The sequence below is a fragment of the Amblyomma mixtum genome, chromosome 8 (assembly GCF_055824585.1).
Source record: "Amblyomma mixtum isolate Tamu chromosome 8, ASM5582458v1, whole genome shotgun sequence".
In the NCBI taxonomy this organism is placed as follows: domain Eukaryota; kingdom Metazoa; phylum Arthropoda; class Arachnida; order Ixodida; family Ixodidae; genus Amblyomma; species Amblyomma mixtum.
Window position 1 is genome coordinate 115,128,739 of NC_143019.1, and position 17,193 is coordinate 115,145,931.

Sequence of the window (17,193 nt, forward strand, 5' to 3'; positions counted from 1 at the left end):
TCTGATGAAGCGGAGGAGCGTATGCACTCGTTTGCTGAGGAAACTCCCACTCTGAGTGCCTACTCTACCCGCCGCCCCACCTATCCCCACTACCAGAGGACAATCAATCTGGCGTCGCCTGCAGACGCGAACGCTGCCTACAACAGCCAATCTTTCTAAATTTATGCCGGTATCCCTTATATGCATCTTGTGCTTCCACCAGAAGACCATCCTTACCCATATCCTCCTATCACGCCCGGCGTCTCCTCCCCCCGCCAGGCCGGTGCCTCTCCGAACCTGGGACACCCCACTGCTGTCTGCGGACCTGGCCAGGCAGAAGATCACCGTCCGCCGGGCCGCATACGTCATGGACAAACACCACATGAACGTTAAGACCATGAGTGGGGTCGTGCGGAGGCACAGGAGGCGTGCGGGCCTGGAATTATCTTGCTAAATAAACTTTCCCTATTGCCAAATAGCAAACCTGATGTAACAGACGGCGCGAATTCCTGCGTGGTCCCTCAATTGGTACTTGACCACTCAGGCTGAACTGTAGGTCCAGCAGCCATCCTCAGTCTCCTCGCCCCCCCCCCCCCTCCCTCCCAGTGACAACGCGGAAAATTATTTCGGGGCCCTCGGCAGTGAAATCGGCACGCTGCTCACGGTGAGATGTTCGAAAAGTGGCCGATAGTGGCAGCATGGCCAACGCAGAGCGGCTAGAGTGGCTGCATGCGGCAGGTGGGTTTTTGATGCGATAACATTAGGGGGCGTCCCTTGAAGGTGACAACTGTGCGGCGGCGCCGCTGCCGGCGTCGGCGTCTGTGTGAAGGCTCCTCCTGCTATGCAATGTGAAAAACACCCATGAAGGAATGTATTAGAAAATTACTCCAACTGCAGGGCTTCGGGTAAACTATACAGCCTTCCGAAAAATTATTTGTGCGAAAACTGTACCTTGCAGTTACTATTTCTTCTCGCATTGCTCGAAAAGGCTAACCTAGATCTCACAAGCCCCACAGGGGGATGATTTTTGAACAGTTACTTGCTAATGGAGTGGCGCATCGCTAAACGGCAAAATCAACCTAAAGGTGAGGAGACGCGTTCTGCTTATATTACGCAAATTTAAAGCTTAGTTTGCGCCCTAACTACTTCGCTACACGGCTAAGAAGCCAATCACTTTGTCTGGCTGCTTTTTGCAAAGAGGGTACAAGCTGCCTACTCCAGCAGTAAGCAATCCCTCCGAAGCGGTAAAGCCGGCCAGAACAGTTACTCGTCATCAAACCAAGAAGAAAGAAAGGAGATCAAGAAAACATCCGCATCCCCATCGACGGCGCGAACATAACGCCAACCACGCAAGCACGTATTCTGGGTGTCATCTTCCAGAACAACGGCAAGGCGGGGGCGTCACTCGCCAAGATCAAGGTTTCAACGGAACAAATTTCGCACATGATCAGAAGAGTAACGAACAGAAAAAGGGGATTCAAGGAGGACGATGCACTGACGCTCGTCCAGGCCTTCGTGACGTCGCGCATCGTTTACGCGGCGCCGTACCTGAAGTTACTCAAGAAAGACAGGGACCAGTTGAACATCATTATACGCAAGGCAACCAAGATGGCGCTGGGCATACCGACGTATTCTTCGATCTACAAGCTTCTCGGCATGGCCAAGCACAACGACGTTGAAGAGTTAATAGAAGCTCATCTGTCTAATCAAAGAGTCCGGCTCAGTCAAACTTCGGCGGGACGTCGCGTTCTTGCCAAGTTGGGCTGGCAAGAGGCAGACCGGAAGGAAACGGGACCGTTACCCAGGTTGTGGGCGCATAAAATCGTGAGTAAACCGCTGCCTCGAAACATGAGGCCGGGTCGTAACGACGGCCGCAGAGCGGCTCGTATAGCGGCCTTGACGGATACATTTGAGAAAATAGAAGAAGAGGAACAGGGTGTCACTCTCTTCACAGACGCTTCGTTACCCATGTTTTCATCGAAAGCCACGCTGGCATTTACGACGCGGGATATGCTCGTAACCTGCGCCTCTATTGAGACGTCTTTTCCAGAGGTGGGAGAAGAGGCCGCAATAGCGCTTGCACTCGCGCAGCCCAAAGTGGGAAGAATTGTCACCGACTCGCAAAAGGCGTATAACAGTTACAGAAAGCGGTGGGTGTCTCTTGCGGCACTAGGAATTCTCAAAAGTAAACGCGACTTTCCTGAAAGGAAAGTTGAGTTGATATGGACACCGGCTCACTCTGGGCTGGAGGGCAACGAGCTTGCCCACCAGTTCGCCCGAGAGATGGAACACCGGGCAGAGGAAGGTGAGCCACAGTCAATTATTAGTTATAAGGAAATTACGAACTATTACAAGACGGAGAGGCGACGTTACCCCGATCCTCACAAATCGCTTACCAGAGAACAGCAAGCGATCTACAGGCAGATACAGGCAGGATCCTTGCCGCACCCTTACCTTCAACACAAGATGTACCCGGAAAGGTACCAGAAGGAATGTGATTTCTGCAAGACTGAGTTAGGCACGCTCCAACATGTCATTGGAGTATGCAGCTTCATCAAGGAAATCCCCCCACCTCTTAACTGCCCCACTACCCCAGCCCATCCCTCATCCTCCCTTACCGAGCGATGGGAGACCTTGCTAACCAGCCCCGCCGTGGAAGACCAGCTCGTCCTGATCTCCAGGGGCCAGGCGGCCAGGGATGCATATGGGTCCCGTGAAGGGGGAACCACTCCCATCGACGGCGTCTAAGCAGACGTCGTATTTAGCTCGGGTAAATAAAGTTGTTTCTCTCTCTCTCTCGGGAAGAACAGCAGCCACAGTTTGGTAGTATTTTAAACTCAGTGAAGCTAAGCAAAAAGACTGGCTTCCGCATTCAGGAAACTACGACGGAGCGCTTGCTTGTGGCCTTTCAGCGAACAGGTTTGCACCTCCTCAGGTACACAAGACAAGGTTACTTTGCTGAAGTATTTCTTACCTTCCAGCGGGCTCATGGTAATAGTCGCGTTGAGGTCTTGCCCTGCTCCTTCTCCCAGAGTTCCAAGGTATTTGGTGTGACGTCTGTAAAATACTACTTTCACTTTATCCATTCAATCCAATTCGGAACCTGGGAGGACTGAGCGTTTAAACACTGGCTACGAAAAAAATAGCGCCAGAGTGCTCACAGAGAGAAAAAAAAAGTCATTTGGCATACGCAGAGCGGTTCTGTGTGACAATAGAAAAAAAAAACAACGACAAAAGTGGAAGAACAAGCAGTGCGTAATAACTGGATACTGGGAATGGTGGGATTTCTAGGTAATATGAAAACAAAAAGGGGGGAGAATTTTCCTGAAAAGCGCCTTTAAAACAACCGCTGCTATTTACTTTTCTGGTATTTCCCCCTGCGTGCTTATTTTGCGGACGACGCCTTAACGAATGGTTTCTTCAAGGACAGTGTTGGATGCACAATGGAGACAGAGTCTTTGGGCACAAACGAAAGTTTACTGCACGCAGTGGCGGTCCCAGAGAGTGGTTTTAGGGGGGTCGCGGAGGGAGGGGGGGCAGACTTCTGTATGCCAAAAAAGAAAAAAAAATAGGAACAATTTTTGAATATTTTATTTACACCAACATTTTTGTGCGCTTTGTTGTTGAAAAATAACTGGCGAACAATATAGATGTTATACCATTACTCATTCTTTGAATGATAACTTTTAATCGAGCAATATTCATTTCGATGCCAGGGGAAACAAGCCGACGGCTGAGATATCCCGCCACGGCATGTCCACGAAGGTAAAAGCACCTTCCCGGACATTTCACCAGTGGGATTAGCGGCCTTCATTACTCAGTTCTGGGAAGTGGCTTTGTTCCGCCCTCAGTCCCCTCCGACAAGGCGGCTGGTCGGCACTCCTTGTCAAGCCAGAAAGGGATGATCCCCTCTGTCGTCACTGTGTCCCATGGTGGGATAAAGACATGAATGGGTGGCTCCTTGCGGCCCCGGCGCTGTTGCTGGCCACCGCAACCGCAGGTGAATGGCACCGCTGTCGCCGTGGTCGCCGCGCCGGCGGCATGGCGACTACAAGTGTGTGTGGAGGGAGGGGGGGGGGGGGGGGAGGGAGGAGGGCAGGGCAGGAACACGATACCTCGACAATCCCTACGAACTGTGCTCGTATAACTACCAACGTGTAGAACGTGGAATTGAGTGAAATAAGACAGGCGCTAACACGGTGAACGTACAAAGTAGGGGACTACTTGACGCATCTAAGAGCTTTCCAGTTGTGAAAAATTATATCTCGCACTATAAGAGCCCGAAAACGGACGTTCGGGAAAATGTGCAAAGGCTTTTGTAGGGTGGCGACCGCCCCCTCCGCTTCCCCCCCCCCCCCCCCCTTCCCCCCCTTAGGACCGCCACTGACTGCACGTGACTTGTCCTAGGGGTAGAGGCTTCAAGAAGCCACAGAAAGAGAATTGCACGCGGCCCCATGGGTGCTATGCCATACACAGCAAGCTCAGTACGAGCGGGACGCTTTCTTTTAACAACCGTGAACACATCTGTTATTCTTGATCTCAAGCCTAATTTCTTGCTGGGTTGCCCGCCTTTCCTACGTTGTGACGCCGGTCTGAAAAATTTGTGGTTAGCAGTGGAGGTCATACCGCCGCATACGCAAGCGCACCGCGGTTTTTTGAAATGTCACTGACATTCATCCCGTCCAGGTCGCGATATGAAAGGGGGCTGGTGCTTCAGCTTGCGCGAGGCTGCGGCAGTTTAACTGCGCAATCGAGCGCTTTGTAGCAACGCTTTTTCGCCGGGCGTGCCACATATACTTTAGAATAAGTGTACACTGTCTCATTATGGTATTAATAATCTCACCTTGCGGGTAGCAAGAGAATGATCGACAGGCCTACCTAGAACGTTGGCTCTACTTATTCGTCGCCATCGAACCGCCTAAGAAACTCAAAATTACTCGATTACATGGCGTGTATGGGGGCTGCCGGCGCAAAAAAATGACGAAACAACTCTTGGTTCGCCAGGCTAGAGTCTTCGTGGTTCCCTAACAGCCTCATGTAATAAAAATTCACCGCGAGATAATTTTGTTAAGTTCTATTCTCTAGTGAACTGCCGTCAGTTTTAAAGTTCTACTGATTGCGTTATAGAACAATTATTTTGCGGACGTGCGGTCATCACTGAATTCCCAGATTATATACTACTAAGCAAAACATCTCATCAGATTCGCGAGCAAGAATGACAGCATCTGTAGCTCAAATGAACTTTATAATCTCTACTAGCATTCGGGCTTAAAGCGAGGTTTGAGAGATACTTGGCTCAAGGCAACGCTTTTGCATTGGCGCTCAAAGAGGACTGATTTCTTGGTGCTAACACCCTCGAACCACACCTTATTTCATTTTTTGTAGCATGCTGCAGAGATTCCGACCTTATGATCTGGAAATGGTGCCCTTCCATTATCACTTGTGCTAGCTCCAATAATATTTGTCAGCGCGACAACCAGCTTTGTTAGCTATGCGACTAGAAACACTGATTTAATGACAGTTCTAATAGACTGCGCGCTATATTTACATAAAACTTTTTCTCATTCTGAAAGGTAAGTACGGGCGGCTAAGTGTCAGAGGCATTCATAATTTTGAGACAACTAGCGACCTAGTGGATACTTATGTATTTAGACTAAAGCAGGAATTCTGTATACTGCATTCGAAGTTCTGTATTGCGAGCTTTGTCACATTCAAGGTGCAATTGCTATTGTCGTCTTTACAATTTCGGTGAATAAAAGCTCATGAGAATACACTGCTTTGTGTTTGCATAGGTTGTATGTCCCTGCGTGATACGGATTCGCAAAGAAAACAACAAACAACAGAAAACAACAGACGGCGTTGACCTAAAAATGGACATTGATACCGGATCCCCAGTCTGCGTCATTTCAAAAGCTATCTATGACAAGCATCGTAAGGAATGGCCTCCGCTTGCGAAATTGCCGATAAAGTTTTCGTGCTATCTCGGGAAGCTACCCGTGCTTGGGGTTGAATGCAACCTGGTGGTGTTAAACTGCAAAGGCCCCAGTCTTTGTGGCCGGGATCTACTGCAGAAACTGGATGACACGGGAACGGCTGTCCTTCACGTCAAGGCGCAACCCAACAAGACCAGCATAATTCCGCCAGCTGCCCCGCTACCAGCTTTGGCACTACTGACCAGTTACGCCGATCTTTTCACCGAGACCACGGGACTCCTGAAAGGCCCGCCAGCCCGGATTCATCTCAAGAGCGGATCGACTCCGAAGTTTTTCAAGGCAAGGAAGGTTCCTTTTGCGTACAAAGAGAAAGTGTCGCAGGAGTTGGATAGGCTCGCGGAAGCGGGGATAATATCTCCAGTGCCATATTCGGAATGGGCCACGCCCATTGTTCCCGTCTTGAAAAAGGACGGCTCGGTGCGCATTTGCGGAGACTTTAAAGCTACACTAAATCCAGTGTGTGAGATTGAGCAATACCCGCTGCCAGTCATTGACGATATGTTTGCCAATTTAGCGGGAGGAGTACGGTTCAGTGTGCTAGATCTGCGGGATGCCTATAACCAGGTCGCGCTAGACGAGGATTCGCGGAAACTGACCGTCATTAACACTCACAAAGGGCTCTACTGCTACAATCGGCTACCATTCGGCATCTCGTCGGCGCCAGCAATCTTCCAGCGGAAAATTGAATCGGTACTCCAAGGGTTAACCGGCGTGCAGGCCTACCTTGACGATGTGCTGATAGCTGATAAGAGCCAAGATGACGCCAACTTGAAAGCAGTGCTGCAGCGCTTCAGGGAACATGGTATTAAGCTGCGCTCTGATAAATGTCGCTTCGCCGAGCAAGCAGTCAAATATCTTGGTCATCGCATTGACAAAAACGGGTTGCATCCAATTGAGAAGAACATCGATGCTATCCGACTAGCCCCTTCTCCGCGTAATGCTACAGAGTTGCGTGCTTTTCTTGGATTCATCACGTTCTACAATAAGTTTCTCCCTAATCTGTCCACATTACTTGCTCTTTTGTACAAGCTGCTGACGAAGGGAGCCAGGTGGATGTGGAGCGAAAAAGAGCAAGCTGCATTCGAGCTGGCGAAAAAGGCTCTTTGCGCAGCTCCTGTGTTAACGTATTTCAATCCGAAGCTCGAGCTACTTTTGGAATGCGACGCCTCTCCTCATGGGGTAGGAGCGGCACTGTTCCATCGCATAAATGGAGAAAACAGGCCCATTGGATTTCGGTCCCGGACCTTGACTTCGGCTGAAACGAAGTATTCACAGATTGAACGGGAAGCGTTAGCTCTTGTCTACGGTGTTTCACGTTTCCGTGACTACCTACTTGGCAGGGAGTTCACCCTGGTCACGGATAACCGTCCTCTGCTTGGCCTTCTGCGAATGGATCGCCAGACCCCAGTCATGGCCGCCGCCAGAATACAAAGATGGGCGCTCTTACTGGGAGCGTACAAGTACAAGCTGCTTTGCAAGCCCGGTAAAATGATGGTAACGCGGACGTCCTAAGCCGTTTACCTCAAACCTTGCAGGAAACCGAGACTGCACCGGAAGGCGACGCAGAGTTTGTTCTCGCCATCGACCAGTGGGACCAGTCGGCCATCACCATAAATGAATTGCGGTCACTTACAACAACGGACGAGGTGCTACCCCTTGTATGCAGGTACGTCCGTGAGGGTTGGCCCAACGCGTGTTCAACCGGTAACTCCCAGATGATGGCTTTCTGCAAAAAGCGCCAGGAGTTATCTGTTCAGGATGGTCTCCTACTGTGGGGACATCGTGTAGTAATCCCCAAACAGGCACGCGCTAGAATGCTGATGATGCTGCACGAAGCCCATCAGGGCGTCTGCACCATGAAGAAGGTAGCGCGGTCTAAATTTTGGTGGCCGGAGATTGACCTGGATATTTGCCGAATTGCCGCTCAATGCAGAAACTGTGTCCAGGCTTTACCAATGCCACCAGCTCGTGAGCCAGTGAACTGGCCAGCAACCGAAGAAAAGTGGTCCCGTCTGCACCTGGATTTTGCCGGACCTATCAGACATAAAATGTTGCTAATCGTGGTAGATTCCCACAGTAAGTGGATCGAGGCAATTCCACTAGCGCGTGCAACGTCAAGTAGCACGGTAAACGCGCTGCGTACGCTCTTCAGCCAGTTCGGACTACCGCGCACTGTAGTAACTGATAATGGCACGCCCTTTACCGGGTCGGATTTCACCACATTCATGGAAAGAAACGGCATTGCCCACACTCGGACACCGCCCTACCATCCTCAGAGCAATGGACTCGCAGAACGTGCAGTCAGGACGGTGAAGGATAGATTAAAGAAGATGCCGGGCTTGGATCTCTCAACCGCACTCGCGCGAGTTTTGTGTCGTTACAGGAATGCCCCGCGGCAGTCCGGCCTTTCACCTTCAGAAACACTGTTAGGTTATCGACTACGCACTCGACTTGACATGTGTTTTCCTCCCAGGAACAAAGCTACCCAGCTGTGCAGAGAAGCTAAGAGAACTTCGGACGACGCCAGTTGGAGTTTCGCTCCGGGGGACCCAGTACTAGTCCGTAACTATGGAGTGGGTGACAAGTGGACACCCGGAAAGGTGAAGTCGACAACAGGCGCTCGACTAGTGACTGTCAAGACTGAAGATGAGGTGGTGGTTCGTCGTCATGCTGATCAAGTCCGCAAACGCTACGACGAGGGCTGCACACACACAGGGACAAACAGTCAAGCAGCAGCACCATCGTGACATCCGCTGGCTGAAAACAGCGCACCCACGTCAGCACCCGTTGACGTGGGTGCGCTGTTTTCAGCCAGCGGATGTCCCGATGGTGCTGCTGCTTGACTGTTTGTCCCTGTGTGTGTGCAGCCCTCGTCGTAGCGTTTGCAGACTTGATCAGCATGACGACGAACCACCGGCGCCATCCACAACGCCATCCCATCCTCGTCGCCACTGTTGGGATGGTGTTGTCGGTGGACAAGCCGCTCCCGGTCGATGCATCAGACACCGTAGCCAGGCCGGAGAATGACGCTTTATTCTCAGATCAAGGGGTATTTATAGCCAGAGGGGCGAGGGAAAGAGGGGCGAGGGAGAGTGAGAAACGAAGGAAAGATCGGTGTCGGCACGGGTTCAAGTTGGTGGCTTATCGCTTCTGCTATCTGCAGCACTGGTTCTGCATTAGAGCAGAAAAAAAATTTCCTTACGTATATAAAAATTTCTGAGAGGGTCAGGATCAACATATCTCAACAAAGCAGAAGTTTCGTGTGCTGATTCTGCTCAACTGAGCAAGCTTATTCTGCGGCCTTTGCCAACATTAAGCTCAAATCATTTATTTACATGAACGTGCACTAAATACAGGTTCCCGACTGATAAATACATACGAGCCGCAAAACGCAGAAAAGCAAGACGTCCCTTTTTGATAAATAAAGGTTACTGTTTGCTAGAACTTCCAATGTAGACCACTTTTCGGCTGTGGGGGAAGTATCTTGACAACAACACTGAGTTACCCGTCTTACAACTTCCTTAGGAAGAGCGTCTCCATGGAAATATGCGTTGAAAACTGGTTGTGACCAAAGGCAGAACACTTGAATACTATGATTGCCTTGGACAGCCGTAGTCCATGACGCGGTTGCTCTCTGCTTCGGGGGCCTAGAATTCGCCCCCCGACAAAATTAATGACCAGTTGAGGACCACGCAAGAGTAAGAAATTGCAATGGTGACTTTTGCAAGGGTTAATGAAATGAAAAAAAAAATGTATTTCGATGCACACCTGTGTAAGGCGTTGAGGGGAGCTTGGCGCCCGAGATCTGGGCCCACGTACAGGCTGGTGCCCCTTACGATACAACTGGTAGCATATCAAATGATTTTTTGCTTCTGTTAATAACTACTGCTCAAAGACATCAAGGATCACCGTTCACCAGTCAAAGTTATATTTTTGAGACGTGTGTGAAATGTGCCATTATTCACATTTCTGGTGGAAAAAAACGTCTTCCCTAATAAGGCGTTTATGAAGAAGCCATCGTCCACTGAACTTGTTTACGGTTCCTTGTTTATTTGATCAAGGCGCCGTTGTTCTTGAAGCCTGCGCAATGTGCATGTGAAGCCTACGCAAGCCTGCGCGCAGTAGGGAATTTTCTTTTCACATTATGTGTACCCAAACATAGTACATGCAATTCTCGCAGTGCAATCTTTTGATCGATTTCTACGGGAATCTGCTAGAAGTTCACTGTGAGTGACCGTATCTTTTGTGTGCTCTATGCTACATTAGTAGTGGACCTAAATAGAGATCAGAGAGAGAGAAGCGGTGTAATAAAATTCTGGGAATTTGACCGGCTTGGAAACAACGCTGACATGCTACTTTGCGTTGGGGAACGTTTTTGGGACAGAAAGGAGAAAAAAGAAGGGTGTCGAAGAGATCTGAGTGAATTAAAAAGGTTAAACACATGCGGTCTCTGAATTGCTTGTACTTCACAAGAGAATGCGGATAAGTTTAAAAGTGCAATGTCGAGCAGGTCGGCGGTTCAGTACACGGTGAATACGAATCAAACCATAAGCAAAAAGGTTTTTAACGTGTCAGTTGGACTAGTGTCCTCCAAGAAGGGAGAAAAAATTTTCAACGCACCCCGCTGCTTCGTAGAGCAGGTAGACTGACCTAGAACACAGCTCATTGCTATTATAGCTTGCGGGAGGGTGTCCATTTGATGTTCGTAATATGCTTGCGCGTCAGCGGAAGCTTACCATTCTGAAAATAAAAATTTGCGGGACACTTTCATTTCAACAGCATCTTTCGCAATGCTGACTGGTCGCTTCGCCCAAGCGGTATCGGAAGATAATGGTACACGCTGGGCAGTTTCCATATGACTAGGAAATCTGGGGGAGGGGGGGTGGGCGGCCTCTAGGTTTTAAGGGTGGTTCCGTGCAATACAGAGCCTATCACTTCCTCCATGGGGGCATTTGTTTAGAGCGAACGCTCTAATCCGGACGTTCAGAGCCTAGCAAAATCAATCTCCAGCGTGTGTTTGCCTGACGTGAGCGCTCCGTCCCGCGGGACTGCCCGCCCATCGTTGTCTTGGTAGCACTAAACCGGATAATGGGAACCCAGCAAAACCGTCTTTAACATCTGCGCTAAGGAAAGACCGCCACTTGAATCAGTCGTCGTGTGTTTGGCTCAGTTCAATCATTCGCGCATGTAGCATCAATACAAACAGTCTTTGTAAAAAAAAAAAACGATCTTTCGCTCTGAATCGAATGCTGTAAACATGGTCTGCCAATTTTTCGCAAGTATGGAGGTGATATATATTGTGAACAAAATTCTCCCGAATTTCTAGCGCTGGGGACATCCCGGATATCTTCGTCTGCTTTTTTGGCGTGGAAAAAGTTTTGGAGCACGTTTACTTACCTGCACAGGTTAAGAATAATCGAGGTAATTGTAAACTGCGAATATATCAAACTGCAATAGGTAACTCATTAGTTGGCTAAGTTATCCAACCGTAGTAAAAAAGGCTTTTGTGATCCATTGTCTCAATTAATTTGGTTTTTACAATGCATTTTTCGCAAGAAAGGCTTTTACTCACCTTGCCTCACCGCCTTTGTATGATATGTCGAAAAAATACTGAAGACCCATATGTTCTCTGTATTGGGTAACATTCACACATGTCCATCTCTTTGGCATGCTCTTGCGACTTCGCATAAACAAGAATATTGGGTCAGTGGTGTTTAGAGCCTAAAAGAAAAGTAGTAGCAGATTGTACCCCAAAGCTGCATGCATGTTGTTTAATATTATCTTTTCCACCTCAGCGGTGACGAAGTGGTCTGAGCATCCGCCTAGCATGCGGAAGGTGCGGGGTTCGATCCCCAGTGCCGCCGGGTATCCACCGGTGATACAAGGGGTACAAGCTTCCTCTCTTCTTGTGCTTGGCTTCGTTTGGGTGAAATGATTTGGAAATGGGTCTATGGCCCCATTTTGAGTAGTTAAAAATACCTTGTGCCATGGCGCTCTTTGGCCACAGAAGCCTTCGCGCCATAAAAATCCACTAACTTTAGAATATTATTTTTTCCGTCACTAGTTTACGTCAAAGTTAGTGTGAAGGTTTTTCCGGATGGTTTGTTGTCTGGTGAGCAATTAAAATGAAAGACACAAACAGGTGTAAATGCACTTCCGAAAAAATGGGCCCATAATATGCTTGAATTGTAAATTGAACTCCACAGGAAGCCCACCTGGCCCAGGCGCTGAGCCTCGTTTCGTGGAGTCTAACGCCACGTTGATTTCACCTGTTGCTAGAAAAATTACGAGGAACTTTAGCGGCTAAAGTGGTGAAAGGCGAAAGCCTGAGTGCTGCATTCTGCTACGCGATTGTTCACTTTACATTCTCTTGGTGCATAAATTAACTGCCAATTAATCACGCTTAATCTTTATCTTTAGGAGTGGAACGCGACAGCGTGTTGTAGCGCTGCCAGGCAGTCCACGGAACGCCTCCACCCGTTCGGCGCGATGCGTTGCTCTTTGAATGCAACGCTTTTTGAGTAAAGGTTCTACGTCTTGCTCGTCGGTAAATTGGTTTTTGAGGAAAGGAAATGTATCTGTCTCTCATATCTCGGAGGATACCTAAACCTCGCCGTAACGGGAAGGGAGGAAGATGGGAGTGAACGAAGACACCGTATTCACTAGACGCGCCTTTGTTCATTCTAAACCATCGAGCTGGCATGGTGGAGTGGTAGCGTGCTCGTCTCGTACTCCGTAGACCGAGGTTCGATTCCCGAGCTCGGCCAATTTCCTACTCAGTTTTATTTATTTATCTGGTCTGACTAGAAAGGCTAATAAGGCTAATTGGTTAAGTAAGTCCCGCTAATTTGGAGCATCACTATACGATCCCTTTAATTGGTTGCATGGTTAGTAGCCAAAGTAGAATTGGCCCAGTTTGAAATTCGCGCACTGTGACGTCACGACCGTTTCAACCAACTGAAAAGCGTGACATTTCTGTCGACAACTGCTGCTTACAACGATGAGGCATTAAAGGCTTCCGCCTTAATAACCATAAGGCTGTCATGAAGTTCAGTGGCAGCCTGCGCAAAGATTGCGAAAAATGTGTGTGCGGAAACGATGTGTGCGATAACTTGTTAAAGGCCTCAGCCATGTCTCTCCAATTAACCCTTTCTCTCGCTAGTTGCGGCCACCGTATTCCCGCAAATTTCTTAATCTCATCCGTCCACCTAACTTTCTGCCGCCCCCTGCTACGTTTGCCGTCTCTTGGAATCCAATCCGTTACCCTTAGGGACCAGCAGTTATCTTACCTTGGCATTGCAAGCCCTGCACAAACCCACTTCTTCCTCTTGATTTCGACTAGGATGTGATTCACCCGCGTTTGTTCCCTCACCCACTCCGCCCGCTTCCGATCTCTTAACGTTACACCTATCATTTTTCTTTCCATAGCTCGCTGCGTTGTCCTTAAGCTGAACCCTCTTTGTTAGCCTCCACGTTTCTGCCGCATAGGTGAGTACCGGTAAGATACAGCTGTTGTATACTTTTCTCTTCAGGGATATTGGTAAGCTACCATTCATGATCTGAGAGAACCTACCATATGCGCTCCACCCCATTGTTATTCTTCTGGTTATTTCCCTCTCATGATCCGGATCAGCTGTCACTACCTGCCTTAAATAGACATATTCTCTTACTACTTCCAGCACCTCGCCACCAATTGTGAACTGCTGTTCTCTTGCTAGACTGTTGAATATTATTTCCGTTTTCTGCATGTTAATTTTTAGCACCGCCGTTCTGCTCTGCCTGCCAGACTCATTGATCATGCTTTGGAGTTGATGTCCTGACAGACTTAGCAAGGCAATGTCATCAGCGAATAGCAGATTACTTAGGTATTCTCCATTAACTTTTATCCCCAAATGATCCCATTTCAGGCCACGGAATACCTCCTGTAAACAGGCAGGGAATAGCATTGGCGAATAGAAATAAAAATAAGAAAACAATAAGAAACGAAAAACGAAAAAATGAAAATAACAAAAGTAATGAAAGAAAACAAAAAAATAAACATGAGAAAAGAAACAGAAATAAAAATTAAAATGAAAGCAATGTAACATATGAAAAACAAAAATAAAAACAAACATACTACATGAGAGTTTGACCCGTCGCGTAGCTCCCGGCGGTGGCCACGGTTGACCTTTAGCCGCAGCGAAGTCAAACAGATGGAGCGCCGTTGGCATAGCAACCGTTTCAGCTGCGCTCCACCAGGCTCCACGTTCGTTACGCAACTTGCCCGGTTTAACCAGAGCTAAGCCACAGCTAATTTTTCAGGCTCCTTCTTCCGCACACTAATGGAATTGAATGTGCCATCTCCTTGAACGTGCCAGGCTTCCCTTTGTGTTTTTTCTTTATAATGGCTCTGCTCGCTTTATTATATTTCCAAAGATACGTTTCTAATTTGACTAGCCAGCTGCTCGCGCGCCTGCTATTACGTCCAAGAGCACCTGCATGTTACCAGACGGAAAGGTTACGTTAGTTGTGGATAGTCGGTGAACAGAACTTGTTTTATCAAACATTAAGTGCAGGTTGTGAAAACTCCCACACTATCTGCGCATAAATTTAGAGTTTTTGTTGCCTGTCTGAAGGGAAATGCCCCCTTTAACCAACTCTTGATGTTCTTCATCACTGATACAGGTTGTTAGATCAGAAAAATAAGGCCGCAGTTTCTGTTAGCATTTTTCTGCCCAGTAATTACTTGGTGCACTTGTCAACCAGCGTTGTCTTCTGTAATTCAGTCACTTAAGCAAAGCTTTGTGGTAACGGTCAGCTATCGACGGCTAGCCATAAGAGCGTTATTAGCTTATTTATTTACGAATACTGCAGTGTGAAGCCTTAGCAGGAGGGGCATACATGAAACGTAAAAAAAGAGCAGTTTTACATCAAGCATATATAAATGAAAAGCACAAAAATCGTTGCACAGGAACTGGAATATCGTAGTAGCAGAATGTATCGGCATGAAACCTCGTAGGAGCAGAAGTTATCGGCACCGAATCAGACTCTAGACGAAGATGTAGAAACCTAAGATATATTTTGCAGCTACAAAAGATCTCGCAAATATTCAGGACAGTTGACTGTAGGTAAGTCTCCTCTATCTCGTCCTGTTGTTTAGCGCTGTTTATATGTACTTGTCACTATGGAACACCAACTCGCCCAATCTGTCGTTCTGCTACAGGTAGGTGAAGTCAAATCGAATTTGAGTCAACATCGTTTGCTTGCACTAGAAAAAATAGAAATTGAGGGATGTTGATCGAAAGGAAAAAGTTCCTGACGGTTCAGAACAAAATATGGAGCGAAAGCAGGCTTAGCGCGCCATGTACAAGAAAGCGAGATTGAGACGTTCACTGACTAGGCAACCAGTTGTGCGCCTTTCCTTCCATCAAACTTAATCGGCTCCACTATGTTGTCAGCGCCAACGCCAATCAACCCAATGAACGCCGGTGGTCCACTTGTTTTGTTGGTAAATTGGTTTTTGAGGAAAGGAAGGGGCGGAGTGGCGGTCACATATCTCGGTGGAGACTTGAACCACGCCGTAAGGGGAGGGAGGAAGGTGGGAGTGAAAGATGAAAGAGGTGCTGTAATGGAGTTCTCCTGAAAAACGTCAGGGGGTACGGCGGGAACCACATTGGAGTAATGCGAAAGCATTGGCACCTCCTCGCCGCCTCTAGTTGCTCCTGTTTTCCTCTATGTTGATTGCGACGTTGCGTCTGACAATCGAATCACATAATTCATCTTAAACCACAGCTAATGCACCTTACTTTATAATTAATTTGCATTTAACGCACAAGTATAATCGCTTCATTTAATAATATTTCCCAATTTGGACAATTAATCCACAATTACCTCGTTTATTCCACACATAATTCATTTAATTTGGAATGAATTAATTTGATCCACTAATTGATTTACTAATAGTTCTCGATTTATTTATTCTAATTCGCCTTTAATTCATTCTAATGCATCATTAATTCATATTATACTCACATTAATACACATTGAATCATAATTAATCCACTTTCATTTACTATACCCTTACAAAAATGGATGTCGAGTTTCTTTTGAACATGTATGGAGAGCCTAATGATTCTAAAGGATCTCTATAGAAACTCGCTGTCTATCGAGTCAGCTCATTAAGTAGTCTATTTACTCTTTAACGAGACCTAACTATAAACTTTTGCTCTGTACGCAGTCAACAGAGATTCTTTAGAATTGGTTCTATAAGAGTTCATAATGAGTCAAATTTTATAGAATTTCTTTCGTGCCTTCACTATATGAACTCGCTCCGTTCGCAGTCAGAACAAATTCAATAGAATTTCCTCCGTAAGACTTTATAATGAGTCAAATTTTATAGAATTTCTTTCGTGCCTTCACTATATGAACTCGCTCCGTTCGCAGTCAAAACAAATTCAATAGAGTTTCCTCCTTAAGACATTATAATGAGTCGAATTTTATAGATCATGTTTTGTGCCTTCCCTATATGAACTCGCTCCGTTCACAGTCAAAACAAATTCAATAGAATTTCCTCAGTAAGACATCATAATGAGCCAAATTTTATAGAACTTCTTTCGTGCCTCCACTATATGAAGTCGCACCGTTCTCGTTCAAAACAAATTCAATAGAATTTCCTCCGTAAGACTTTATAATGAGTCGAATTTTATAGATCTTGTTTTGTGCCTTCGCTATATGAACTCGCTCTTTTCGCAGTCAAAACAAATTAAATAGAATTTCCTCCGTAAGACTTTATAATGAGTCGAATTTCATAGATCTTGTTTTGTGCCTTCGCTATATGAACTCGCTCCTTTCGCAGTCAAAACAAATTAAATAGAATTTCCTCCGTAAGACTTTATAATGAGTCGAATTTTACAGAGCTTGTTTTGCGCCTTCGCTATATGAACTCGCTTCGTTGGCAGTCAAAATAACTTCTATAGAAATGGCTCGGTATCGCTTCAAAATGAGTCAAATTTTTTAGAGCTTGTTTCGTGCCTTCGCTAAATGAATTCGTTCCTTTCGCAGTCAAAACAGAATCTGTTGCATTCTCTTCGTAAGACTTCTTAAGCCAAATTTTATAGATATTGTTCGCAGTTTTCACTACCTTATATCAATTCGCTCTAAAAGCCGGTAAAATTTTAAATCAAACTGCACATCAGCAAGCTAGAAATAATTCAACGCAAGCATATAACATTAAATTTTCGAA